Genomic DNA, 27,680 nt, shown 5'->3' with positions numbered 1-27,680 from the left:
TCCAGGGTGTGTGACCAACCGGGGGCAGGGCAGCATATTGTAAGTCACCTCATGTGGAAATAGGCAATGAGCCATCTCCAATATATTGCTTCTTCTAACTGATGGCCAAAAGCAGCAATGAAACCCTACTGAGATAGCTTCCTTTTTTATAACTTCCTCCCGATGAAGCAAGAGCTTCATCACTGAGCCACCTAATGGTGCAGTGGGGAAGCAACCTGCCTAGAGAGCAGGAGGCTGTTGGTTTGAATCCCTTCTGGTGTGTTTCCCAGAATAATGGGAAACTTCTATATCATGCAGCAGCAATATAGGAAGGTGCTGAAAAGCATCATTTCATACTGTGTGGGAGAAGGCAATGGTAAACCTCTCTTGTATTCTACCAAAGAAAATCACATGGCTTGGTGGTTGCCAGGAGTCGACACCAACTCAATGTCACAGCCTTTCTTTCCCCTTCCCAATGAACTAATATTTCCAGTAGATTCATTTTCACTTCTAAAATTTTGAGCCCCTTCATTTTTAAGGGTGTCCCCCTGTAACCCACTTCACCTTAAAGAGTGGGAGGGTTCGCTCTTGATTAGACAGTGGAACTCCCACTCGTGGATGCACCAACCCCTATGAACCAAATATACGACGATAACATATAATTGCAGTAGGGTTGGAACGGAGTATTTTCTATTTAAACCAAACCACAGAATCAATCAGTTTTATTTCCAACAGAGATCAGCAGTCTTTCTACTATAACTTCATAGCAAACAAGTTTTATACTTGTCTCAGGCACACACACTTGAGCAGAAGTCTCTCTTGCCCTTGGCCACAGTCCAGTGTTTTACAGAATCTTTTGCAGAAAAAAGACAATGAAGATGCAATCTTGCTTGTAGATCCTGCAAACAAATAAACGCAGGCCCATCAATAACATCTTTGCAGGCCGCTTCCTACTTTTGCTTTGTCTCAGATAGCTCTCCCTTGGTTTATTCTAGAGCAGGGTTGCCCAACTTTGGCCCTCCTGCAGATATTGGTTTACAGTTCCCATAATCTCTGGCTTTAGGCCACTGTGTTTTGGGATTATGAGAGTTGTAGTTCAAGAACAGCTGTGGGGAGAGGCTAAGTTGAACAGGCCTATTCTAGAGCAAACTCCCTGAATTTTCTGAAATCTTACTGAGTGTGTGTTAATTAAAGGAGAGGGAGAGGGGAATTATTACACCCTTTATTAAGGACTTCTGGATAGATTTATATACCCTTATCTACCACTGCTGTTGATAAGGGTGACAGTAACACCATGGTATGCACCCCCATTTCTCATCATTGTTGATGGCCATTATGAACATGTTCACATTGTTTCAGAGCTGCTCTTCTTTTCTGCACCATTCTCCTCCTCTACCCTCACAGTCCTCATTACCAACATTTCCAAACACTTGAGAAAATGAGGCCAAGGATGGTGAGGGCAAAGAAGGAGGAGGAAAATGACACAGAGAAGATGCAGCAGCCAGAGCAACCAAAGGGCCCTGATACATTCAAACACGGTGAAATGTTCAGTAATGTTGAGTATTATTTGTCTGACTATACTGAATTTGCTAATTTTGAGGGAAATGTTTTCCTTTCCCAGCCTATTAAAATATTCTAAAAACTTCCATTGCACAAAAGGTTGTCAACGTGTGTTCTCTTAGAACAGATTTTGCCCGCTAGGAGGGTCTGTTCAGGGACAGTGCACTTCTCCTGTCTCCATTACATTTGACATTTCCCAATAGACAGAGAATAATTTCCTAGCACATATTGTTTGTTTACAGCACATTCCTGGAACTGAGGAGTAGGACCTAGTCAAACAGGGCCAGTCTCATAACCTTCTTGATGGCTTTTGGTGCCCAGTGGCCGACTGTGAATGAAGTGACGGCTGTGCCTCGAAGGGACTACCTTGACTGAGTAGCTTTTGCAGAGGGTTGCTATGCCTTCTAGGGACCAACTGACTGAGTAGCTTTTGTAAACGATTTATTCAAGTTTTGTTTCCTTTACCTTTCACAGAACTCTTCCTGTTCACATTTTTTTAACCATTTATTGTATTTTGGCTTAGAGGCAGAGGGCAGAAGATACATCAACTTGCTCAGAAAAATAAAAGTATTCAGTTGCTCAGTTTGTATTGCAAAGAAGTCTGTCTTCCTTCCTTTAGAATGTAAATCTATTTGGATTTATATGCACATGTGTAAAAAGAAATGGTTTCCTTTCTGTCCCTTGTACTAGGTGGAGGTGGAGCTCTTGTTGGTTTGCAACAATGGAGTTTCCCTTTAAAGTCTGGGGGAACTAGATAAATCTGTAGCACAGTGCAAGTGGGTTCCATCTGTTTATCTCATGTCTATATCTTCCTTCACTTTTGATAAAAGTGGAATGTTTGTTGGAAAATTAATGGAGGGTCAAGAAAATTAAGGAAAAATCTAAAACTCTTATATGTAGTGACAACAGATCTTGGCATAATTAAATTAGGAACATAGGGAGCTGCCATATACAGAGTCAGACCATTAGTCCATCTAGCTCACTATTATCTATGCTGACTGGCAGTGGCTCTCCAAGGTTTCAGGCAGGAGTCTCTTCTAGCCCTACTTGGAGATGCCAGGACTTGATTCTGGGACCTTCTGCATTCAAAGCAGATGGTCTATCACTGAGCTGTAGCTCCATCCCCTCCATCCCCTTTGAGATATTTTATACTGCTCAAATGTTGCCACCCATTGAAATGCAAACCAAGGCAGACGCTACTTAATAAAGGAGACAATTCTGTGGTAGCAAGCATGAATTTGCTAAGCAGGGTCTGCCCTGGTTTGCATTTGAATGGGAGACTACATGTGAGCACTGTGCGTTAGAGCCAGGCCCAACATCCCTGAGCCTTAGGAATGCATGCTCCACCTACTATCCCTGCACAACCATCTGCTTCTTATCTAGGTTAAATTGAGCCAGGATTGGTTGTGTCATCCAAACACATCAATCTCAGTTTATGCTTTATTCTTTATTACAATAAATAAATAAGTATTCTAACCTACTTGCTTCAGATAACCCAAGAACTGGACCCATGTTTTGAAGCACGTTACAGGTCTCATGTTACTTGAAGCAAGTAGGTTAGGATAAGCCGAGACTGGGGCTTATTTTAATCTAGGTGGAGTTAGATGCTCATCCAGGGATGTGGTGGGGGATCCTGCATTCTCAAGGCTCAGGAATATCATGTGGAGCCTGGCTTTAACCAAGGTTCTATGTGAAATCTGCACGAGCCCAAAATTACATCTCAGAGCTGCCTTAATCAGCCTCTATTAAGGTTTAATAGAGGTCCCTAGGTGGGAACAAAAGGCCTGATAGAAGTATTTTAAATCAGGAGTGGGTAACCTTGGCTCTCCAGCTGTTGTTAAAGTAGAACTCCCATCATCCCCAGCCACATTAAATTGTGACTGGGGATGATGCGAGTTGTAGTTCAGCAGCTGGAAAGCCAAGGTTGCCTACCCCTTGGCTAAATTTTTATTTAAATAAATATCTAAGAAATTATTTTAAATAAAAATAAAATAATAACTATCCCCAGGCTTAGTGTTGCCATGAAAAGTAGATCCGGGGCCTAAGACCTAGTGAGCCCTGGCTCAAATTTAAGCCCTGTGGTAAATTTAGAGTACAGTACATTTCCTAGAAACAGAAGCACTTTTGCTAATCACTCCCCTGGCTAAAAATAGGTGCAGCAAGATTGTCTGGATGTTAATCATGCAATTAGCACTGAGAGAAAAGAGTTCATGGGTTATGAATCTTTTGTGGAACTGGTTCATGTCCTGCCATTCAAAAGTGTTTGAGTCTCATTTGACACATCGGAGAGACTCAAGAAAGCAGAAGAGATAGCATGCAAACCAGACCTTCTAAGGCCTCCAAATTTGAGTTCAGAATTCCCTTGCCCGTGAAAGTGTTAAACCTGGCAGGGTTTTCAGCAAGACTGCAAATGTTCGCTACTACTCTTTTCTTTTTCATTTTGCAGCACTCCAGGGCCTTTTTATTAAATTTTTTTAAAGTTAAAACATAAAGGACTCAAAAGGCCACTTTATTCTCTGCCCTTTATTCCCCTTGAGGATAAGGGAATAGAGGGAGAAAATCCGTCAGAGGCCAGAGCAATCAAAATTGCTCTTTGGAAAAGCTTTACAGGTTCAGTTTAAACAAGGAGGAGGGGAGGGGAGGAAAACCCATTTCAAGGCTCCAGCCAGTTGTTAGGGTATAAATATGCACGTTCATAACAGGCTTTGATGTTGAGACCGGCAATGTCTGGGAGATGTAAGGCATTTAATAGAATAATATTCTGCCGATTATTAACAAAAAAGCCAATTTCTTTGTTTGTTCTCTCTGTAGCAAACTACAGAAGAACTAATTCACACCATGTAATTCCTTCATCTTTTTCTTCGTGGGAGAAAGAAGGGAAATGGCAACATATGCTTTCCTTTCAGGGACACGGATGGGTTTGAGGGTTTGAGCAACCTTTTAACTGTAGTTGTCACATCTATGGTCGACATAAGCAGACGAGGAGAGCGTGCCCTGTACTGAATGGTGCTGCATTTCAATCACATAGTGGTGCAGTTGGTGTTGCAATTTAGTACCTAGGGTGACAGGATTCCCTCACTTGCTTTATCCTCCTTCCTACTGCCACTACGTCTGCTCCTATGGCTTATTGACAGGCAGCCAGAAAGCAACATTAACGCCAGCTGGCTATTTGGCCTACCTTCTTAATGGTAAGGGAAGTTCTTTCTAAGTAGTGATGGGTGAGCTGTACCCTGCTCACCTTCGATTAACTTGGACAAGGTCCGATTCCTTCACCCCAAATTAGGAAGAAGTCAGATAGTTTTCTGAGCCAATCAGAGAACAATCAGAAAACAATCTTACCCAACCCTGCCATGAGCTTGGAGAAGTTTGCTGACATCTCTCCTTTCAAGGGATGCTTTGCTGGCCTAGAGTATGGATTTCCCCCCTCTCATTCTGAGACCTAGAGCCTCGCCATCCTATCCTGAGAACCAGATAATCTCCACCTAACCTTTCCATATAATTGTTTATCACCCACTCCTTCAGTTCATTGCCTCACTCGCTTAACACTTTCTGCTTCCCATTTCCCCCCCTATTTCCCCTGTTTCTATGGCCAACCCTTCTTCTGGCCAATACGCTTTCCCTTGCTCCTCCCTGCAGGGGTGTAACTATAGGGGGGGCAGGGGGGGGCACGTGCCCCAGGCGCCACCCCGGCGGGTCACGTGGGGGGTGCCAAAAAGTGGCTTCCCCCCCGCCGCCCCCCCTGGATCACCTGCCGAATGTGGCGGTGGGCATGCGGGCGGCAATTCGGCAGCGGGTCACCCGCCGAGTGGCGGCGGCTGCGGGTCGCCCGCCGCGCTGAGTGCGGCGGTGGCTGGCCTGGCGGCGATGAGATGGCCTCCTCAGTGTAGCTGTAGCAGCCAAGCGGCGGTGCGGAGTGCAGGCAGCGACGCCGAGCCTGCCTTCTGGCCCGGTGTCGCTTCTGCGCAGGTGCACCTGGCACGCCTGCGCAGTTGGGACGCCGAGGCCGAGCCGGCGTCGCTTCCCAACTGCGCAGGCGCGCTAGGCGCACCTGTGCAGAAGCGACGCCGGGCCAGAAGGCAGGCTCGGCGTCGCTGCCTGCACTCCACGCCGCTGCTTGGCCGCTACAGCTACACTGAGGAGGCCATCCCATCGCCGCCAGGCCAGCCACCACACCAGCCACCGCCGCATTTGGCGCGGTGGGCGACCCGCCGCCGCCACTCGGCAGGCGGCCCGCCACATTGCCGCCGCGGCCCGCCACATCGCCGCCGCGGCCCGCCACATCGCCGCCGGATGCTGCCACCAAATTGCTGCCACCACCGGTGATCTGCTGCCTGGGGGGCGCCGGCGCTGCCACCGGCCCAGTTATGTGGGGGCCGGGGGGCGGCGGGGGTGTGCCATTTCAGGGCGCTTGCCCTGGGTGCCGTTTCCCCCTGATACGCCACTACCCTGTCAGCATTCTCTCATTCCTCCTCAAAGGCAGAGCCATTTCCCTCTCCCCAAATTGTTTGACTTGGGGCCAAGTCAAAGGTTACACAGCAGCATCACATCATAAAACTACACAACTCAGTGTCATTCTCCAGTGCATTCTGGGGGGAAAGAGCTGGTCATCAGCTACAGCAGGAGTCAAAGGCTCAACGGAGCAGCAGCATTTCAGGGCTGCCACTTGGAGAAACACAATGAGGTGCTTCACACTACACGCTTCATGGAGCCGGCGGGGCTGTGGGGATTGGGGGCCGTGTGGCCCCCAGAACTTCCAGGATGCCCTGAGTGAGTGCATGAGGCATCCTGGAGAGACCCCAGAGCTTGGGAGGCTGCTTGCAGCCTCTTGGTCAGGGGTCTACTTGTGTGTTGCCATGTGCTGCGGCAACACACAAGTACAAAAACAAGGTTAATGGAGCAATCACTCTGTTAACCTCATTTAAGGGGAGGGGGGTTTATGGTGGCTAGCTACTGGGAGCCATTAGGCTTCCGTTGCAGCACATGATTGTCCCAAAGCGGGATGGGCTCCCTTAGCCTGCTTTTGGGCAATCGTGGGAATAGCCTCAGTGACTGACATCCTGACTAACTAAGCACTTGTGCAACAGGAGAAGCACCAGTGCTTCTGATAAGTTCAGTTAACTTAGCTCTAGTGCTGGCTTGAGATGATAGGGGTGAATTTTTGATGATTTCTCCTTCCCCAGGAAGCAGTCTGTGCCCCCTGCAAATATGTCCCTGAGGACCATATTTTTAAGTGATACAGAGGGCTTTGAGGAGAAGAGGGGGATGTTGAAATTCACCCAGACACTCTGACACCTGTACAGCACTAGTCTTGAACTCTTCAGAAGCACTGATACTTCCCAGTGTTTCTCTCATTGCACCAGTGCTTTGCTAGTCTAGATGTTAGCCAGTGTTTTCTTTAAAAGATAATGCGCACTACTGCTACCACCACTTGTAAGTCATTCCCGACAATTTCCAAATATGTCCTGGCTCTCCTGAAACTGATGAAAGCTCCCACATTTCCACCTCCTAATCAAGGCAAAAGGAAATTTGGGGGAGTGTTGAGTTAGCAGTAGTCAACACTAATTTCCAATAGTTTCCTCTGACATTAATACCAGATTCTGCCACATGAGAGCATATTTAAATAAAACTGATGTGATACAATTACATCTGACTATCTAAATAATAAAGCTGATGTGATGCAACCGAGTAAAACTGATGTGATACTATCACCTACCTCATAGTGCGTTTAGCAAATCAGTACACATAAGGAGAATCTAGTGGTAATGATCACTTAAGTCTCTTTATCTTGTTACAAAATTGTGCTTGGTTAATGTGAACTGTTTACTAAAACAATCAGAGAAAATGGCTCTTCTTTTATTTTTATGTGTTTAAAGAATTTTTTTATAAACAAAAACCAAAACCCAACCAATTTTCATCACATTACAGATACTTAAACTTCACGTTCACTTTACAAAATAAATGTTTAACTGAGTCCTAATTATTTTCTATGCAGTGCTTCTTTGCAGAATCAGTGTAAGAAACAGTAGTCACCTTTCAAGAAAACTGTTACCATTAAAAGGATTGCTTGCCGCTTTAATTTGAAGCAAAATCTTATCCATATGTCTCACAACTTTTCAAACCATGCTTTAATAGATAGTAGATGCCTATTTGTCAATTTCAATGCTAATTACATTTCAGCATTAGTAAGAATATTATCCCTGGCTGTACTTAAGAGTAATTGACCACGTAAAACTGCTGCAGGTTTGAGAGGAACAACAAATCCTGTAATAGATTTAATATATTTGAAGCATCCTTTCCTAATATATTTTGACCTTATTACATGCCCACATATGATAGTGACTGATGTGCTGCAGGCATCCAAAACAATGCCTACCATGTTGTACAACAGGACTGGTGTGCTACCATTAAAAACTGCAATCACATTTCCGCTGTGCTGTGCATATTATTTCCCATGTGCAAATTTAGGTGGTAGCACACCTGCCCTATTCTGCAGCACCATGGGTGTTGATTCCAGGGCTGCTCAACTTCAGCCGTCCTTCAGATGTTGGCCTGCAACTCCCATAATCCCTGGCTATTGGCCACTGTGGCTGGAGATGATTGGAGTTGTAGTCCAAAAACAGCCAGGGGGCCAAAGTTGAGCATGCCTGATAGACACTCATAGCTGCTGGATGGTTCAGAACTGTCCATGTTACCCTGCATGGCATGTCGGACAGTAAGTTCCTCTCTCTCCACATTATCCCCCAACAATGGTCGTAACTTAATATATAGTGCAGCTTTATTGACATGCAACCAGTAATACTCCTAATGACACTGTCAAAAGTGTAACAGGGTCCAAATGCTTCCTGCACTCACATGACTGCCTCTCCCCCACTCCTTGCCCATGAAGCCTGCCCTGCTTCCCCTTTCCAGTCACCCGAAACTAATCTGATGGCAGCAATCTGAAGACTTCTACATCCCCAGTCCTCCCTGGCATCTGGAATGATGAAACAGAAGTGTCCCAGGAATCGTAGGATGTCTGTTGGAGGTGCTTGATTACTCAGGAAGGATGTCAGGTGCCCTGGGAACTGCATATCCCAAGGCTCCTTGCACTAGGAATATTGCTGAGTATGTTTATGATAGCATCCCAGTTGCAAGGAGACCTGGGTCATCTTATTTCTAGGGGACCAGATGTTACTTGGGCACCCTGAACAAATACATGTCCCAGAGCAATTTGCTGATCTGCACATGTTTGAAAACTTGGTTTGCATTCTGAGTCTGAGAAGAACTTTTTAGGGAACTGGTCCTCTATTCATCATGCAGCCAAACGTTATGAGCCGGAAAAATTCACATGCTACATCACATAGATGTAAACTTTGGCAACATGACTGGAACTTGACCTTAGGTTCTTCCTCACTGGTAATAAACTAGAGCTGCTGTTGTCAGACCTGGATGGAACTTTTTATCTCATTTGGATTTCTTTGGCTGCATTCAGATGTAACATGAAACCAAAGTTTGGTGAACCCGCAGTTTCAATTTGAAATTTTAAATCACACCACAGACGTTCTTTCAACCACAGTCCACCAATCTCCGGTTTCATGACAGAGGAGTCTCTCAGCCACCAAGGCCAATCCCAGCAAGCTCCATGGCCAGACTATGGGCAAAGAATCAACATGTCAGCGAAGCGGCCACCACTGGCTGTGATCTTGAAGGGGGCATGCCGAGCACCATTGTGCATTTTTGGAGCCATCCGCCCACCCTCGACATTGAAAGGACATGTAAATACCTTTTAAATGCCATGCCCGCGCTTCTTCAGACAGCGATAGCACCACCACCCTCCTAAAAGCCCTGCACCTAAATAGTCCCGCAAAAGCACAATCTGGGAGTGGGAGTGGGATATTGAGGGGCACTATTTACCTGTTATTCAGGAAAGGGGAACATGATGACTTCCTAGGAGGGAATATGTATATGAGGGAGGACAAAGGATCCCGGCGGGGTCTTTTCTGCCATGATCCAGGTTGCTGTTGCAAGGGATCACCCCGTCAAAGCATTCCATGCAGACCAAACTACACTCCTGCTCTGCTGCAGCTTGCTGTCGGTGAGCTATGGAGAACCATGCGGCTGTAACACCTAGGTTTTCCATTGGACTGTGCGCTCATGAGTTGAGCTAATCCAACAACAGGTGCCCCACTTATGTGGGACCCTCAACTGTCCATGATAAAAGATAGTACAGATGCGCTACACACACACCCTTCCCTGTTAAGTCTTGCACATGCCCATTTAGATGCTCTATGTGTCAGAGCCTGGCTGGATGTGTGGACGGGGGGGGGCACACTGGATGGTGGGCTGATCTTTAAACCCATTCAAAATTCCTGGGTTCATTTTGGCATTGTGCCCTATGCAGATCTGCCAGTGCAGGCAATTGTGGGAGAGGAGAGCTCTGACCTCCAGGGACCCCAGGAGAGCGGGGTCACCATTCCGGGGCACAAGCAAGGGTACACATGGGCAGGCAGGCAGGCAGGCAGGCAGAGGGCAAACTACTTGGCAGCAGTCACCATGATAAGGGAGAGCAGTTGCCGGGGTATCTGTCGCTGTGACTTTCTCTGTACAGCAACCTGGCTCAATATAGAGCCCCAATGGCCTGACACTCTTGTGAGAGAGTGGTCCGTGGGAGAATGGGCTGTTTGTTGTCATGCATCATTAGAGGTTTTGCTCAGCAATTCTCTCCCCTCTGACAGTTCTTCTCATGAGTTGTGAAGTGTTGTCCACATGGCCTGACACTCTTGAGTGAGTGTGGTCCACCCCGGGTCAATATCCATCATCCTCACATATGTTGAATCACTACTTTGACTGGAGCAGTGCTGACCCCAGTGACCGGCCCTGCTCATGAGTAAGCCTAGGGATTGCAAAGCCCCAAGGGGAAGGGGCTGGGGCTGCCTTCTTCAACCTTTCTGTGGAAAAAACAAATAGAATTTGGCTCTTCAGGAATCCCTGGTTGGGGCTGCTTCTTAAAACCAACCCCAGGAAAACCCTCCCACTGTCCCCACCATTTGTTCCAGAGCTGTGATGGGGTGCCCATCGCAGCATCGAGTGCCTGTGCTTGTGAATATACATCATTGTTGATTCATTTTCAGGAAGCAAAGCACTTAATGCCCATCCTATCATCCTGTCCCCTTTCCCTCCTGCTTGCTAGGTGGGGGGAGTAAGGGCCTGAGAGGGAAGGGGGAATACCCTGTGTGACTGTGCCACTTGACAGGCTGACACGCTTGGGGTGAGACATAGCTATGTCTCTGTTGCTGGGCAACTCCATAGCTGGATAGGTGATAGGAGGGACGGGGCTCAGGGGTGTAACTATAATAGGGCAAGGGGAGACAGTTGTCTGGAGGCCCACTGCCTGAGGGGGGCAGAGGCAAGTCACATGACTGACTTCCCCAGCTACACAGCTGCCAGGGCTTCCTTCAGTTGTATTCATCCTTCGAAATTGATGTGAGTGTTAAGACCTGGAGCTACAGGAACAGCATGTCTTTCTCTAGTACTATTAAATGACTTGCATCATCCACAATTTACAAAACCTTTAAAAAAATAATTTAGGATGATGTTCTATCGTGGCACATTGTGTGTGTGTGTGTGTGTGTGTGTGTGTGTGTAGATAGATAGATAGATAGATAGATAGATAGATAGATAGATAGATAGATTAGAATAGATATTACTATGCTTTTTGTTAACACTATTCAGCCTCACTTAAGATTTCTTTACTTCATGAGCTGAGCTTCAGTGAGGGGGGCCCCCATTTTAGAATCTTGTCTTTGGGCCCACTCCAATCTTGCTACACCCCTGATAGGGCAGCTGCTTGGAGAGTTGGTCAGCAAGAACCGCCACAACCATGGAGTGGCCACATTCTCTATGTAAACCGCCCTGAGCCATTTTTGGAAGGGCGGTATAGAAATCGAATAATAATAATAATAATTATTATTATTATTATTCCCAGCCAGGTCTGTGCTGCCATGTCTATGATTGTGGTTTGAAAATTGGCATGAAACTGCCGTTATTGTGGCGTCCAGGATTTGATGTAGCACTTCGGTGGCCAAACTAGAGGCCTCAGTGCTGAACCATTTTTAAACTGAAGGTTCAAATTGGAGATTGGTGAGGCAAACTGCTTTCAGCTTGAAACCGTGGTTTCACAAATTTGGATGTAAAGGAGTTCCAACCTCTGCCCCGTTTAACTCTGCTTTCATGTTATGTCTGAATTCAGCCTTTATGTCAGTGTCACCTGGCAACAATAAAACTAAAATACTTTAGTGAAATATTGTATTCACCAAACATCTGCTTTGGTGGCAGGTTATGCCAGCTAGAACCATAGAGGAGAGCTGGTCCTGTGGTAGCAAGCATGACATCCCCTTAGCTAAGCAGGGTTCTGCTTGGTTACATATGAATGGGAGACTAGAAGTGTGAGTACTGTAAGATATTCCCCTCAGGGGATGGAGCCACTCTGGGAAGAGTGGAAGGTTCCAAGTTCCCTCCCTGGCTTCTCCAAGATAGGGCTGAGAGATGCCTGTCTGCAACCTTGGAGAATCCGCTGCCAGTCTGTGAAGACAATACTGAGCTAGATAGACCAATGATCTGACTCAGTATATGGCAGCTTCCTATGTTCCTAGAAACATGTTTCATGCCCCAGTATTATGTTTCTGCTGCTGCCTTCACACATCTATGCCTTTGTCCTTCCACTGGAAACACTTCCCTTTAAGTCTGCTCTCTAATTTGATGCAGTTTGAGCCGGCCTGAACTTCCTCAGTCTTTATTCTGGCTTTATAAATGGAGCTCTGATAGCTAAGCACTTTGTAGCAGCTGCTTCCAAGTTTATCATGTGGCACTATAACCATGTGATCAGGCCTTTGTGATGATGCCTCTGACCATGCAGTTAAGCTTACAATGACCATTCATCCCCCCTCCCACCCCTGCTGCTGCAGAGGTGTGGTAACATTGGGTTTGACTCTGTAATTGGGAGGCTAAAGATGAGCACCTCTTTCTGGAGGCTGCTGGGGGCCCTTTCTCTTTTGGCAAGTCCAAAGTAGCCAGAAGACTTCAGCCAGTCCAACAGGTGAGGAGGGCCAGGGGGAAGCGATGGCGGAGACTGACAGGAGAAGGGGCAGAGGAATTCTTACTGGTCAAGGACTCTGAGGAAGGCATTAGGAGGCCTGCAGGCAATAACACACCTGGGGAGAAAAGCGGAAAGAAACAGTTAATAGGCCAAGGTGGGGCTGAAATAAAGGAGGGAGTGGGAAGGGAGGGACAGGGACAGGAAGAAGTGGGGAAGCAACAAGGAGGCAGGATCTTATATGGCATTAATAAAAGCAGAGCAGACCAAGAATGAGGGCAGCTCACAGCTCTTTACAGACTGGTCAATGGGAATTATAGCTGGAAAAGAGCTAGGCAGAGAAAAGGGCGACAGTGAACAAAACTCTCTCCCTCTGCAACCCTGAGGCCAAACAGCTCAGCTATGACCTACTATAACCCCTTTGTTCCATGTGATAAAATGTTTAGGCAGGGACTACATGATTGCTAGTTACTGAGCTCTTTCACACAATCAAAAACTGTGTTCTACCCAGGTTTGGGAGGTGTGTGTTCCCAATTTTCGGTTAAGTGGAAGCAAGGTAAGAGGAAAACCTGGGTAGCTTTTCATCCTACTTTGCTTCCACACAATGAGGCTCTACGCAGGATCGGTGTGTAGAGCCTGCAGGGCTTGTGCGGAGAGAGTGGGCTTGATCCGCTGTCCCCACACACAATCAAATCATGAGCCCTGCATGGCCAGATCAGACTCCCACATGTGCCAGTAGGGACAGCGGGGATCAGGTGCCACCCACAAGTGTGTGGGGCATCCTGGGGGGAGCTCCGAGGCTGGGAGACTTGTTATAGTTTCCCGATTGGAGATCTACCCGTGTGTCGCCATGGCATGGAGCTGTGCTGCAGTGGCACACAATCAGTAGCATGCGGTTAGCAGAGCACTTGCTCTGCTAACCTCATTTTAGGGGAGGGGTTTACAGGTGGGCTAGCCACCGTTGAACCACCGAGCTTGCCTGCGAACCCAGTGGTTCTCATGATGGGGGAAAAACTGGGCTGGCCTCCCTTAGCCCAGTTTTTCTCCATCATGAGTATCACCTCAATCACTTCTGCCTGGGTTTTCCTCTTAGCTTACTTCCACACGACCAAAAATTGGGAGCATACACAGCTCCTAAACCTGGGTTGGTCATTTATGTGACCAGGCAGGGTGGGAGAAGGCTGGTTAAACTCACCTTCCCCCACCCCCAGACAAGCGATTTCATATTTCTGGGAACTCAGAAGACCACACTCCCAGTTGAGCAGCGCTGCATGGTGCAGTGCACAGCTCCGGAGGCCAGGACAACACATCCTGGCCTCTGGGAATCCCACCATGGGCTGCATGACATGTGCAATGCATTGGGGGATTCCCCCAAGACATGAGCTCTTTGGGCACACGTCTCTGTGTGTGTGGCCAAGCTGGAAGCAGCCTGAGCTTGCACACAAGCAGGAAGCCTGGGTTAAGGGAGTAACAGCTGGGCTAAAGAGCCAGACTAGGTGACACTGCCCTGCCAGGATCAGGCCCGATTCCAGCGGTTTTCACACACTGCCTAACCTAGGCTGGGCTTTCCTAGCCTGGGTTTGGCTGCACATGAGAACAGCCTCAGTTTTTGATAGTGTGAATGACCTCGTATTCCTCCAGGGTGAGATTTAAGGTTTATTGTGCAGGAGTGACAAAACACAACTTGTTAACCTTAGGAGGACCAGTGCTTTGTGCTGTGCTGTTATTGTTACCAACAGAATACTGACTGCATCCCAGCCTTGCCCAACATCTCACCACTGGGGGGGGGGGGATTGTGAAGACCCATTTTGTACATTTTTACCATGATCTTTGGTGCGCTTACCCAGTGAAAGTGATTGATACCTTTGACAGTTCCTTACTGTCATAGTTTCAAAGTGATGAGAAAGCATAAAGAGAACTCTAGTTCCTTCCAGCAGGAGTTCTTGTCATTCTTTTGTAAGAATATGTCTTTTGTGCATTCAGGCTGCAAGAGACACGTGAACTTTGTGAAGTTGCTTGATAACAACAAAGCCCTGATTCACTCTGTGTTATTCAGTGGTATTCACCTGCTGAGAAGCGATGTCTTTGGATTCACACTTTCACTCACCCTGGTGTTTCTTTACAGCTTGGATTAAGTCTAAGAACGTAATCTGATCTTTCCAAATGTCACATATTCCTTTCCCCCTTCACCCTTGAGCGAAGCCAGATTTAAATTTGATCTGTCATCTGCCAATACTTTTGGCAGCCCAAGTGGATCCACTTTTTTTTTTAAATAATCTCATTGTTCTGAGTTCTTGCTAGTCTGACTTAAGATAGGTTGAAGATGATGGAAGAAATTAAATATCAAACTCTTTGAGACTCAATAATATACATTTTGTTTTACACAGTTAATGCTTCATCTCTCCCTGGAGCTATTCTGACGATCAGTGGAAAGCGGGCTAAGGGTACTTAGCCTGCTTTCCACCGATCGTGAAACTCACCGGGCTCACAGCCGAGCTCGATTGAGTCAAAGTGGGTCACCTGCTTATGTAGCTCTCCCCTAAGCCTGGGTTAGCGAAGCGAGTGCTCTACTAACCCGGGCTTCCCGATCATGAGTTGCTGTGGCATGGCTCTGCAGTGCAGCTACTCACAAGTAGACCCCTGGAGGGGAAGCAAAAGGCCGGCTCCCAGCTCCGGGGGTCTCTCCAGCATGCCCTGCGTGCTTGTGCAGGGCATGCTGGAGCTTCTGGGGGCCGATTGGCCCCCGCTCCCCCCAGCACCCGCCGGCTCCGTTATGGAGCTGGCAGTTGTGTGGGCAGCTGGTACGGCCGCCCAGAGCAGACTGTCTGCTCGTGTGTGGGGAGAGAGGGCTAAGCCCACTCTCCCCGCTCACCCTTATAAAGCAGGTCTCACTGATCATGAGACCCGCCTCCCTATACCTTTGCCTTACATTTTCCCACCTTTATAACTGGATTGATGACAGACCTTTGTGCTGGAATCTTTGGTCATTTGTAGGAGCATAGAAACTAGAAAAGGAAGATTCTGGATTCTGTGCTTCCTACAAAATGCAACCTTGAGGTTTTCGAAGAATATTAATTCACTGGCATAAATTATTTTTGAAATGTTGCATATTTCCCCAAATGCTCACTTCCTAAAATACCCTCACCATTTCATCCGGAAGTCTGAGCAAATGTCGTACTGAAGTCTGAGCTTTCTGTCCCTTGAGTTGTGACTCTTGAAGGACTAAAGAGATGGGCAAGGAATTTATGTTGTTTGAAGACAAGGTCGTTAGATGAGTTTTTAAGTCAGGTACAAGAAACTCAGCATCCCACAAATGCTCCCTCCGGTATTATCCTTCTGTAAAATGTTGCTGTTTATTGTTACTAGTAATTTCAGACATGTGCCCTACCTCTCTGTAACTCTCTTTAAAAACTTCATTCTAAATTTATGTTTCAAGAACATATGGCATAACTTCATAAAGCCAGAAAACAAAGCAACCTAAATAGCTGTGAATATAAATCTGGTTGATTTACATTGTTTCTGTAAAGCATGTTTTTAATAACCTTTTAATGTTTAGTGAATCAATCTAGCAGATAATGAGCTCCATCTAGTGATGCAGTACTCCACCCGGTCTGTGCAGAATGACAGTCTGATCCACACGCGGCAAGTGTGGTTGGCTGATGTTCAGCTGCTTATTTTAAAATATGTCTCTAAATAGGCATCAAGGTGACATTTCACAGGAGGAAGATGTCAACATTAATTAATTGTTGACGTGAAGTTATTAGTCACTTCAGTACAGTAGCTCTGATCTGTAAGATTATTTTGTTTTCTGTATTTAAGATTGCACTTTTAAAAGGCACGTTTTTCTCAATAACTTGATATTCCAAATATATTAACTCTGTAAGTAATATCAACATTTGTGTTCCATTTCTAACATGCCCATGTAAATAGAGATAAATAGGAGACTCATTATGGTGGAAATTCATCAAATGGATATTGTTGAAGAAAACTGTTGGAAATTGATGGGTGACAATGTGCACAATAGAACTGACTGTTCTATGAGTGAGTCATTGCCTGGTACTGAATAAAATGAGAGACAGCCCATAGCTCATGGGTAGAGAATGTACTTTGCACCCACAAGGTATGATTTTCAATTCATACCATCCCTACTTAAAAGAATCTTAGATGGCAGGGCTGGGACAAACACTGCCTAAGACCTTAGAGTGTCACTAACAGTAGTGTGGTGTAGGAGTTGGACTAGGGATAGGGAAACCAGGATCACATCCCTGTTCAATGAAGCTCTTTGGGCTTGTCCACCCACTCTCTCCCCCTATCACACAGGGTTGTTGTGAGGGGTGGGGGAGGAAGAACCATGTATGCTGTTATTGCCCTGAACTCCTTGGAGGAAGAGTGGGATACAGATGTAATAGAGAAAACTAGCTGGGCCGGGCGCTGAGCATCTGTGCCTCTAGCCGCCTGTCCCGCCGCCACCTACGCCCCGTCACTGCCATTTCTGTCGCCGTTTTCTCTCCCACCCCCTGCCTGCCCACCTGGCTTCTTCCTTCCCCTGCCTGCCGGCCACCATCGTCGCCTTCTTCCTCGGCCGCCAATACCACCATTTTGCCCGCCTATCCCCTGCCGTTTTGCCTGCCCGTGCAGCCTGCCACTATTTTGTCCTTTTGCTTGTCCTGCTGCTGCATGCCCACCCGCCCACCACTGTTTTCTTTGGCCACTGCTGCCGCCATCTTTCCTCTCTCACCCATCCTGTGGCTAGCCTGTCCGGCAACTCTCCAAACTCTCGGGAGAGCTGCCACACATGGGATTAGCCACGGGTATGCTTTAGATAATTAAATATATAGATAATACTGAGCTCTGTTGTGAGCCAAGTCTGATTCGTATACACGATATGCTGCAGAGCTAGCATTGGAAATCAAGCTTGTTTCACCAGTGTCACCAAGTGACCAGTTCTTTATACGGTGGCCATGTATGTTCTGGGCTTGAAGGTAGAAAACAGACCAAAACACTCTCATATAATTCAGTGGGCATTATTGAGTATAAAAGATTGTCAGAGCAACAGCATCAATCTGAGCAGGAAACAAAACAATCAAACATAGCTCCTAGTAAAAGCAAAACAGTGTTCCTAACTATCATATGTGTGGGGATGCATATCATCTCAGTAATTACTTCTAACTAGCAAGAGATAGAGAAACTGGAAAGGAGAAGCGGGAGGGAGATGCTTAGGAGGAGGAATGACGAAGCTAAGCTATATGTTCGAAACAGCAATTAAATCACTTCTTGTGTAATCTAACAAGTGTGTAATTCTAAAAACATTCCAAAGTAACAGCAATAGGATGTATGTGTGAGACTAGTAATCAGTGCATCTGATTAAGGCAAACAGTGTATCCTTCCATAGGAAATATAGGATTTTCTCCTGCCTTCCCAAGGCAATCACCAGAGAGCAAAGCTCAAACAATTTGGCTGTTTCTCAGGAGTTAATCATTTCACTCAGAGTTCAGTCATCAATTGATTTTTTAATAATGTAGAATCAGACACAAGTCTTGATTTCACATAATTTTAGATTGGTAACTCCGGGTCCAATGTGGTAGCCAGGGTGTCCACAACAGCTGATGGATCAATGGTCTCACCCAGATTAGGCTTCTCGATGTTCATGTGTTAATGACTGTGTATCCTTGTGTATAAGAGGTTGAGGTCATTCACACAATCAAAAACTGTGTTCTACCTGGATAGAAGTGATTGTGTGGGAGCAAGATAGGTGGAAAACCTGGGTAGCTTTGCCTCCTACCTTGCTTCCACACAATCACTTCTACACAGCTTTTCCTCCTACCTTGCTTCAACACAACCGGAAATTGGGAGCACACACAGTTCACAAACCAGGGTATAACACAGTTTTTGAGTGCGTGAATGACCTCATTATCTACCAAGCATTAGTCATTCAGAAAGGAAATGGTTCAAGGTTTTCTGCTGTTTATGGTGTCACTGGATTTCATCAGTAGCTAACATGTTAGCTATAAGGTGTGTTTCCCTGTCATTATTGCATCAGTGATGTCATTATTGGCAGGCATTGTTTGAGACCATTTTCATGATTAAGTGAGAGGGCTTGAGGGTGGGTGGCAGGAAAGGCAGTAGAAGCTTGCCTTCCCTGCAGACGATCTCTTGAGAGTTGCTGGGGGGTATAAATTGTTCTCCCAGACGGTCTGTGGCTGACACCAGCAAAGAGGTGCAGGGTTCAGCCCATGTTGTCCTGGCCCCCAGAAATCCCACAGTGCACCAGCATGTGTGTGCAGTGCATTGTAGGGATTTCCCCAGCGATAGTTAGGAGCCCACTCCTGTTCCTGCACCATCTGGGAGCAGCCAGTGCTCACAAATGAGCAGTTAGCTCGAGCTAAGAGTTCACTTGCACCCTTAAACTCCGCCAACTGGCCAGCTTCTCTGGTGTGTTTGCCACTGAGGCCCACACAGATCACAGTGGTTCTCATGGGCAGACAAGCCTGGGCTTGGCTGCCTCAGCCCGATCTTGATGGGAGCCGATGTTATGCTCTCTGCTGACTTGGGCACATCCTTTCTTGCCTTCCTTTCAGGGCACACTGGTCTTTCACTGCTTCTGGGAAGGTGGGGGAGGGGTGATGCAATTCTGATTCTGATTTCAGCACCGCCTTGGAAGAAAAGATTACACACCTTCCATGTCATTTTCAGAATTGATGTAAGAACTTTCTTCATGAAAGGACTTCTTCACTTCAGCATGCCAATCACTTCTTTCAGATTCCAATTGACTGTCTTCATCTGTTACCTCCGCAGAGTCTTCAGATACATTCAGGTTCCTGAACCCTTCAAAATCAGCCTCAGAGATCCCCTCTGTAGATATCTTTCTAAGCTGTTCTTCCATACTTGCTTTGCTTGTCAGAAAGCAAATGGGGAGTCTCTTAGATGATCCCTTAGTAATGTAAATACACAGTACCTTCACGCAGTCTCATAAGGGTTGTTGATACCCCAATATCCATATTAATAAATAGGGCACTTTTAGACAATATTACGGGAGATTGGTGGATGGAACACCATAGGGCACTTAATCTCATTAAGATTGATCCTGACCTGGAAAACGGAGTTAAAGAACATTGAACACAAATTTTTATTTACTGGGCCCTATCCAGTACCTCCAGTGACTGTTGCTGGTATCTATCTTATGTTTCTTTTCAGATTGTGAGCTCTTTGGGGACTGGGATCCATCTTATTTATTTATTATTTCTCTGTGCAAACTGCATTGGAAACTGTGTTGGAAAGCGGTATATAAATATTTGTTATTTTCTTTCTCAAATGGCGTACAATCCATCCCGGTGTCTACAGAGGGTTAAAGCAGCTAACAAATAATCATAAAAATACTCTAAAACAAAGAAAAAATAATAATGTTGGGCATATGAACCTGCCCTTTACTGGGCCAGACTCTGGCCCGATCTCACTATTGTCTGTTCTGGTTGACTAACAATGGCTTTCCAGAGTTTCAGAGAAGCAGGTTCCCCAGCCCGACTGGGAAATGCTAGAGATTGAACCTTTGACCTCTTGCATGCAAAGAATATACTGAGCTAATGAGTGACACAGTGCATATGTATATTTCTTGCTGAATCTACGTGACAGGGGTAAAGCTGGTTCCATTTTTGTTGCTTTTGGTGGATGTTTATAAATTCACTATGAATTCCCTTTTTGTTTTTGAGAAACATGCTGATATTTCCCAGATAACTATCACAAGATGAGAAACAAATCATTGCCCAGACTGGGGTCTAAACATGATCAAATAAGCCAATTGAAGTCAGTATAGGCCGGATGTTTCACGAACATAATTGGTTTGTGAATGCTATAGCTGAAGTGACCCACTGGGTTATCATCAATAGTGAATCACATTGTTAGCATTATTGGCTGTTTTCTGAGCAGCTTTTGCAATGCCAAACTGCACTTTATTTTTAAGAAGAATGTTTCAGTCTAAACTAAATTTAAATGTTATTTTAAAACTGTTATGCTTAATATACTTTACTCATTATATATTTAGAGTTTCTGCAAGGCAGTCTTACTAAGCTATTTTCTAGAGGTTAATGAAAGGCAACATTTAGAATTTAATTTCTTGGGAACTAAATGTAGACTGGAAGTGACCCTTGAAGGTTATTTAACTTATTCTCTTAATTTATTTATTTTTTCAAAATTTTAATAGTACATCTTTGTTGGTACTTGTGATTGGGGCTATTCGCATGACCACACATGCAGGCAGGTGGCCAGGAGGCACGACTCCCACAGACGATCAATGGCCGTGCTTTCGGTGAGCAAGCCAGGCGTCCACATAACCAAAGCTGTTGGGAACATCATGGATCAGCAGAGGCCAGGACTCATTTTCCTGTCCTCCGAATATCACACAATGTGCCGTGCAATGAGTGCAGTGCCTTGGGGGATTCCCCCATCAGAAGGGTGCTCTAGGCGCCTGTCTCTGTATCTCCTTGGGTTCCATGGAGCCTGAGGAGATACACAATCCAGACAGCTGGGTTAAAGGAGTGCTTGCTCCCTTAACCTCAGCTAAGAGCCAGTCTTGGGAATGGGGTTAGGCTAGGTAGGAGTGCCAGGATCCACGTGGATCCTGGTGCTCCACAGATGAGCAGCCTAGCCCAAATTGCTCATGAGAACAGCCCCCGCTTCACTCACACACACACACACACACACACACACACACACACACACACACACACACACTGATTTAAGCTTAACTGTGAGTACATTTATCCTTCAGTGAGGATAATAATGTCCCATGTCTCTTTTTAATCACAAGCCACACACTTTAGCAAGTATGGTTCATATCTGAGCATTACACAGAATCAGTTTCTCACAAAGTCAGTTGTGGATCTAGAACAGTTTTGTGTTCTAGCTATCCCCATTGTTGGCATGGCTTTTGTGAGCCTCAAAAGCTTATATGGGAGTAAGATTATATTGCTGGACTACGCTCACCTGCTGTAATGCAGAGCCACTTGGATGAAGTATTGGGAGGGGTGGGGAAGCTTGTTTGAGATTAACTCTATAGAAAAAGGTTGTTTCTTAGAGATATGGATTAGCCAAGACCTTAACAATAAAGAGAAGGGCTGTTCCTGGAAGCACAGCCATTAACATCTGTCTAGTAAGACTGGAAAAGTAACAACAGAATCAGGAATATACGACATTCCTGAGAGATGTTTGAAACTTTCAATTTTCACTTCAGATTACAGAGAACTGTAGAAATGTAAGTCAAAATCTTAAGGTTTATGATATGCTGGACCCCAGAACAACCGCTGTCATATTGCCTTTCAAGAGTTTGGCACATACATTATATCACATATACTTGCAGTATTTACTCAGTGAGAGTTAGTGCGGTGTAGTGGATGGACTGAGCAGCCTCATGTCCAAATCCCTTATCAGCTATGAAGCTTGCTGGGTGGTCTAGGATCAGCCACTCCCTCTCAGCCCAACATACCCCACCAAGGTGGCTGTGAAGATAAAACAGGGAAGGGGGAAAGCTTGCATGCCACCCTAAGCTCCTTGGAAGAATGGAGGGATAAAAATGTAGCAAATAAATACCCAGGTAAATGTTCTGCTGTGTTACTCCATTACTGCCCAAGGGTGGGATGGGATTTTGTGAGTAGGCAACAAGAATGTTGTAGACAGCCTGCATCTCATGCACACACTGCAGCATGGGAATAACTTGAGCATGGCATGGTGCATCCCATGGTGCTGGTGTGAATAGTGCATACACAGTGCCAATTGTGTGGGTCTTCTCTGTGGGGGGAAAGCATCCAGTTGGCCACACCCATACTAGCCACACTGTTCATATGCACACTCCTGCAGTGTGGGATTAAAGCATGCTGATTGCGGAGCTGATATTACAAACTGCTCGCTCTAGATTAGAGATGAGAATGTTTGCTGATTGGCAACAATTCTTTCCTGGTCCAAGCCGTAAATCTGTGTTCTCCCAACTGTAAACTGTTCCAGTATATACATCGTGGGAATGGGGCTGTGGTTCAATGGTAGAGCAGGTGCTTTGCGTGTAGACAGTCCCAGGCTCGATCCCTGGCAACTGCATTCAAGGCTGGGCGTCTGCATTCAAGGCTTGTGTGAAATGCTAGAGCAATCCATATAGACGATACTGAGATAACTGAGCCAGTGGTCTGACTGTGACTTGTACTAAGGCAGCTTTCTATAGCAATAAACTCCCAAGCCAGCCCAACAAAATGTTTCTTTTAATCCGTTTGCCCAGTGGTGGCTCTGCCCCTGCAGCCCACCCTTGGCGATCATGAAAATCACCTCACTGTTGAAACAGTTTTAAAGTTCAAAACCAAAGAAAATAACTTTATTCTTGTACAATAGCTTCAGAGGTTTCTTATTCACTACAATGTAGGGTCTAGTGAATACAATGTATTCACTACAAGGTAGGTAATGGATCATAGAACATATCAATCTAGAATTTTCATTCGAGGCACAAATGACCAGGCTCAAACTATCATTCTTCGGACACATTCTGCGAAAACCCAGCTCCCTTGAGAATTCCATAATGCTGGGGAAAGTTGAAGGAAAGAGAAGAAGAGGACAACCAGCAGCAAGGTGGATGAACTCGATTATGACAGCAATGTATGAACCTTAAAAGGTCCATAAAAGAGACCTTAAAAGCAAAGTTGAAGACCGATCATCCTGGAGAGAATCTATCTATGTAGTCGCTAAGAGTCAACACCGACTTGATGGCATTTAATCAGTCAATCAGTGGTTTCTGAGACAAAGTAACAACCTTAGAACTGGCAAGACTGTACACTACCTCTTATATTTCGAACTGGTATTCAGACTCGGTGACTTACATAAGATTGTGTCAGGACATCAACAAAGGCTTTACTTTCAAGTTAGTGAGGTGATGGGTTAGAAATAACAAGTTAATAAAGAAATAACAAGTTTCTTTAGACTTTCAGCACCTTTACTGGAATACAACCCTCCTGGCTATATATCCTGTGTAATCAACCATACACACCCAGCATTTACATTTGATGGTCAAGCTTGCTTTACAGAGGTCATGCTTGGTGTGTAAAACCTGCCTATCAACCTCTCAATTCCACCTTCAGTCCTGCTCTAGAGACCCTCACCAGAGATCCTCTTTCTAGCCCTAACCACCCCTATCTGAATCTGTTAACTCCAGCTGCATTATATAGCCACCTGTTCACTCCATTCCAAAGCCTCTCCCTTAGGAATTCTCTCCTGAGGAGGTGCCTAAATTTAAATTTCTCTTGGCAGCTTTTAGCAGCCAGTCACCACACTTTGGTCTGGCTCCACTTAGGAAACCAGCACTTTTTCCCAGGCAAGTCAGGGTTGGACCATGGGACCTTCTAGCACCTTAAAAATGTGCAACATCATACACCCCTGTGTGGTATTCTATCTATAAGTCTTTTATGTTTTGTGATTGTAGATGTTTGCCCCAGTTGGGATCCTGTAGAGAGTGTTGGGAGCAGGTTGTGAAGTCAGAAAGAAAAGGGAGAGAAAGGAGAAAAATTGAGTTGTTTCTGAATAAAGTCTTAGACCAAGACAAGATAAGACCAAGATAAGACTAAACACCCTGAGCCCTTTCTCATGAGTAGTGAGAAAGGGCAAAGGGTTAGCGGGGAGGAAGCTCTGAAGAGCTTACCTCCCCACAGATGAGCAGTTCCCTTTCCTTGGGCAGGTGGATCACCTGCCCAGATGAACACTGGCTGCTGGTGGTAGCTCGGGGAGCAGAGACGTGCTCTCTTCCAGCTTATTGGTAGTAGTGCTGTTTTATTCCTTTTGCTATGCAGGTCACAAGGGTTTAGAGGACTGCAGATGTTTCTGCTGTGCCTTTGGCCTATCCAAAATTAAGTCTTCATTCCCAGTCTCCCAGAACTCTCATAATGTATTCATTTTAACGAAGGCTGCCATTTTGAGTCAGTTAATGATTAAAAACATTTTGATCAACATAATTTAAAATGTGGTTAAAACCTGGTTTTAATCCAAACATGTTGATCAACTAAAAAGGTATCTCCAATTAATCAGTCAGCAGATTTTAAATATATCTTAATGAGGTTGAATACAATTACTTATAAAAGTTGAAGATGGGAATGCCATCTTAGAGGCATTCCCTCCTGTGTGAGAGAGAAGGGGAATGCCTTTTCATAAAAAGATGCCTGCTCCAAACAAAACAGATAATGGGGCTATTCTCACGATTAGCAAAAATCGGACTAGGAGAGCCTAGCCCGATTTTTGCTAATCGTGAGAACCAACGGGATCGGCTGCGAGCCCGGTGGTTTTTGAGTGGCTAACCTGCTCAAGTAGCCTGTCCCTTAGCCCGGGTTTGCAGAGTGAGCGCTCCACAAACCTGGGCTATTGGATCATGATCAGACGCAGCACGGCTCCTCACGAGGAGACCACTGGGGGGAGGCAAAAAGCCGCCTCCTGGCTCCGGGAATCTTGCCAGCATGCCCTGCGCGCTCGTGCAGGCCATGCTGGAGCTTGCAGGGGCCAATCGGCCCCCGCTCCTCCCAGCCCCCACCGGCTCCGTCACGGAGCCGGAAATCGTGTGGGCGGCCAATCTGGCTGCCCAGGGCTCCCTTCCCGCTCACCACCACAAAACGGGTCTCACTGATCGTGAAACCTGGTCCAGTGATTTTCTCTTTAGAACAATCGTTTCCCTCTCAAATGCCAAGTTATGGAGATTAATTAACCAACTAAAATCCATACAATTAATCAACTAAGATATTTAAGTGGTGACAGCCCAAAGGATATGTTTGATTAACCTGTCAGAATGAATTGAGTCTTAAATTTGTTAAGAAGTCTGTAATCAGTTTTGAAACACCAAAGCTTCCCCCCTATGTCTTTGTTGAAGATGCATACAATTTTGTTAAATAGCTTTCTTGAATGTTTGTGGAGAATGCAAACAGGTGTGGGTGGGCGTTTCCTGCAGGAGGCTGGTTTAGGTGTAATAAATTGCTTACCTGGGCCTAGAACAGCATCTGTTCATTTCTGGTTTTTCTCTCTCAGCTGCCCTGCAATACTAGTTTTAGCTATTGCAGCACAGCACAGAGAGGCTGTGATTTCCTAAAACTGCGTGCAGTGAACTAACAGTATCAGACTTCCAGAGACACATTCTCCTTAACCAAGTACTCCACTGTTTTTAGGAGGAATCACTTACATTATCTGAGATGTTGTAGGGTTGTGATCCAGGCAAGGGTTGGAGATGGGGCTGTAGCTCAGTGGAGGAGCATCTGCCTTGCAGGCAGAAGGTCCCAGGTTCAGTGCCTGGCATCTCCAGATAGGACAGGGAAAGACTCCTGCCTGAAATCAGTGCAAACAGTGTTGAACTAGATGGACCAATGGCCTGAACTTGGTATAAGGCAACTTCCTATGTTCCAAGCTAGAAGTAGGTAATAGACAAATGGCTGGGCTATAGGCTGTACCTGGGCTTGGTAGGGGACAGATTCCATGGCCATTTGCCCCTGCAGTGGACAAAATTCAGGAACGTAGAGGAAGAAGTGAGAGCAGAACAGGAATCATCAAAACCAAGTGTGGCATTTGCAATACAAAGTGAAGAATGATGGAGGAAGAGGCAAACAGACCAGATTTAATATGAACATAGAAAGACTAGAAAATAATTAAAGTAGCTGTGTCATTAACTACCAATATGAACAGTTAACAATCCATAACTTGATGAAAGTCAAATAACTAGGATTTGGCACTCTTTCATCAGCCCTCATTGTTGCAGTTTGTGTCCTGGCCAAAGAATCAAATAGTAGGCTTGTGCCCGAAACGTTTCGGCAGCCATTGAAAAGGCCGCCGAAACGTTTCGGGTGTCGGGGCAGATTCGGTGATTCGGCGCCGGCGGGGGTAGGGCTTTAAGGGCGGGGGAGAGTGTACTCACCCCCCCCGCCGCGTTTCCCCCGCCGGCGCTCTCCGAATTTGAAGCCCCTCGGGGCGGCAGCGTTCCTCCTTGCCGCCCCGTTTGCCCCCTCGGCCGGAAGTGGCCGGAAGTTCCAAGCGCGCATGCGCGCGCACGACGGGCACACGCGCGCTTGGAACTTCCGGCCACTTCCGGCCGAGGGGGCAAACGGGGCGGCAAGGAGGAACGCTGCCGCCCCGAGGGGCTTCAAATTCGGAGAGCGCCGGCGGGGGAAACGCGGCGGGGGGGGTGAGTACACTCTCCCCCGCCCTTAAAGCCCTACCCCCGCCGGCGCCGATAAATATCGTGCACATCCCTATCAAATAGCATGATGTTGTGGGCAGTAACCTTAAAGGGTCTGAATCTGGCAGTTCCTGGCAGATGCTGATGTACTTTATTGGGTGATTTATCCACCTACAATGGGCTGCATGTAATATTGTGAAGGGCCTCATTGCCTCAGTTGTCTAGAGGCTTGGAGCATTGTCACATGTGCTTAATTATTTCAGCAAAACATGCATGAGCATCAACATAAGAAAATGTTTCAAGAGCTAGTATGAAAGATGGCTGAATATTCTTTAGAAAAACATTTTTTTCATCTAATACACTATTTAGTGGCTGTTGTGCCAGGGGCATGGTTTTTTGCTTGGGTCCAAGACGGAGAGATAAGCACACGCAGACAGAAGGTGAATAGATGTCATTTTAATCAGAGAAAGCTAAAGGGGTAAAAGGCTTACACCCCTCGAAACACACACAACTGGGGATCCTGTTGCAGTGGGGGATGTGGCTCTTCTTGGCATTGGTCCGAGACACTTGCACACTAGTCCATCGGTGAGATCCAATTTTCACTCTAAAGGGGCTGCCTTTTATAGTTGGTTACAAATAAGCATCACAAATAAGCTTGCAGGTGAATTGACACACATGAGCAAAGCATGGCCAACACAGGTGCACAGAGAGACAGTATAATGAGCAATCTTCTTACACAGAACACTGATAAGACAATGTATCTAACTATATCACTAAATAAAACAAGAGGCTCAAGCAGAGATGAGAGGGAGAGAGAATGCTTTATACAAGCCACTCACTCTCCAGTGCCTTCTACACAGGAACTGGCACATGCATTTACATTACATTTCATGGCTGAGA

General features: G+C 46.0%; 1 protein-coding gene and 1 long non-coding RNA gene across 48 annotated transcripts in view; one reads left to right on the top strand and one right to left on the bottom strand.

Moving 5' to 3' along the window:
* NRXN3 (neurexin 3) overlaps positions 1-27,680 on the top strand; it is a 1,829,497-nt gene that overhangs the window by 713,337 nt on the left and 1,088,480 nt on the right. The window lies entirely within an intron of this gene.
* Positions 712-27,680, bottom strand: part of LOC128323001 (uncharacterized) — a 76,156-nt gene continuing 49,187 nt past the window's right edge. The window contains exons 4-5 of one of the 2 annotated variants that reach the window (XR_008306140.1): positions 12,536-12,728; positions 712-878 (exon numbers count right to left, since the gene is read on the bottom strand). This is a non-coding gene — a long non-coding RNA (uncharacterized LOC128323001). The remainder of the gene's footprint in view (positions 879-12,535; positions 12,729-27,680) is intronic. The other variant, XR_008306141.1, reaches the window with a different exon arrangement.

Source organism: Hemicordylus capensis, chromosome 1 (assembly GCF_027244095.1).
Source record: "Hemicordylus capensis ecotype Gifberg chromosome 1, rHemCap1.1.pri, whole genome shotgun sequence".
In the NCBI taxonomy this organism is placed as follows: domain Eukaryota; kingdom Metazoa; phylum Chordata; class Lepidosauria; order Squamata; family Cordylidae; genus Hemicordylus; species Hemicordylus capensis.
This window is presented reverse-complemented; position numbering and strand designations above follow the sequence as displayed.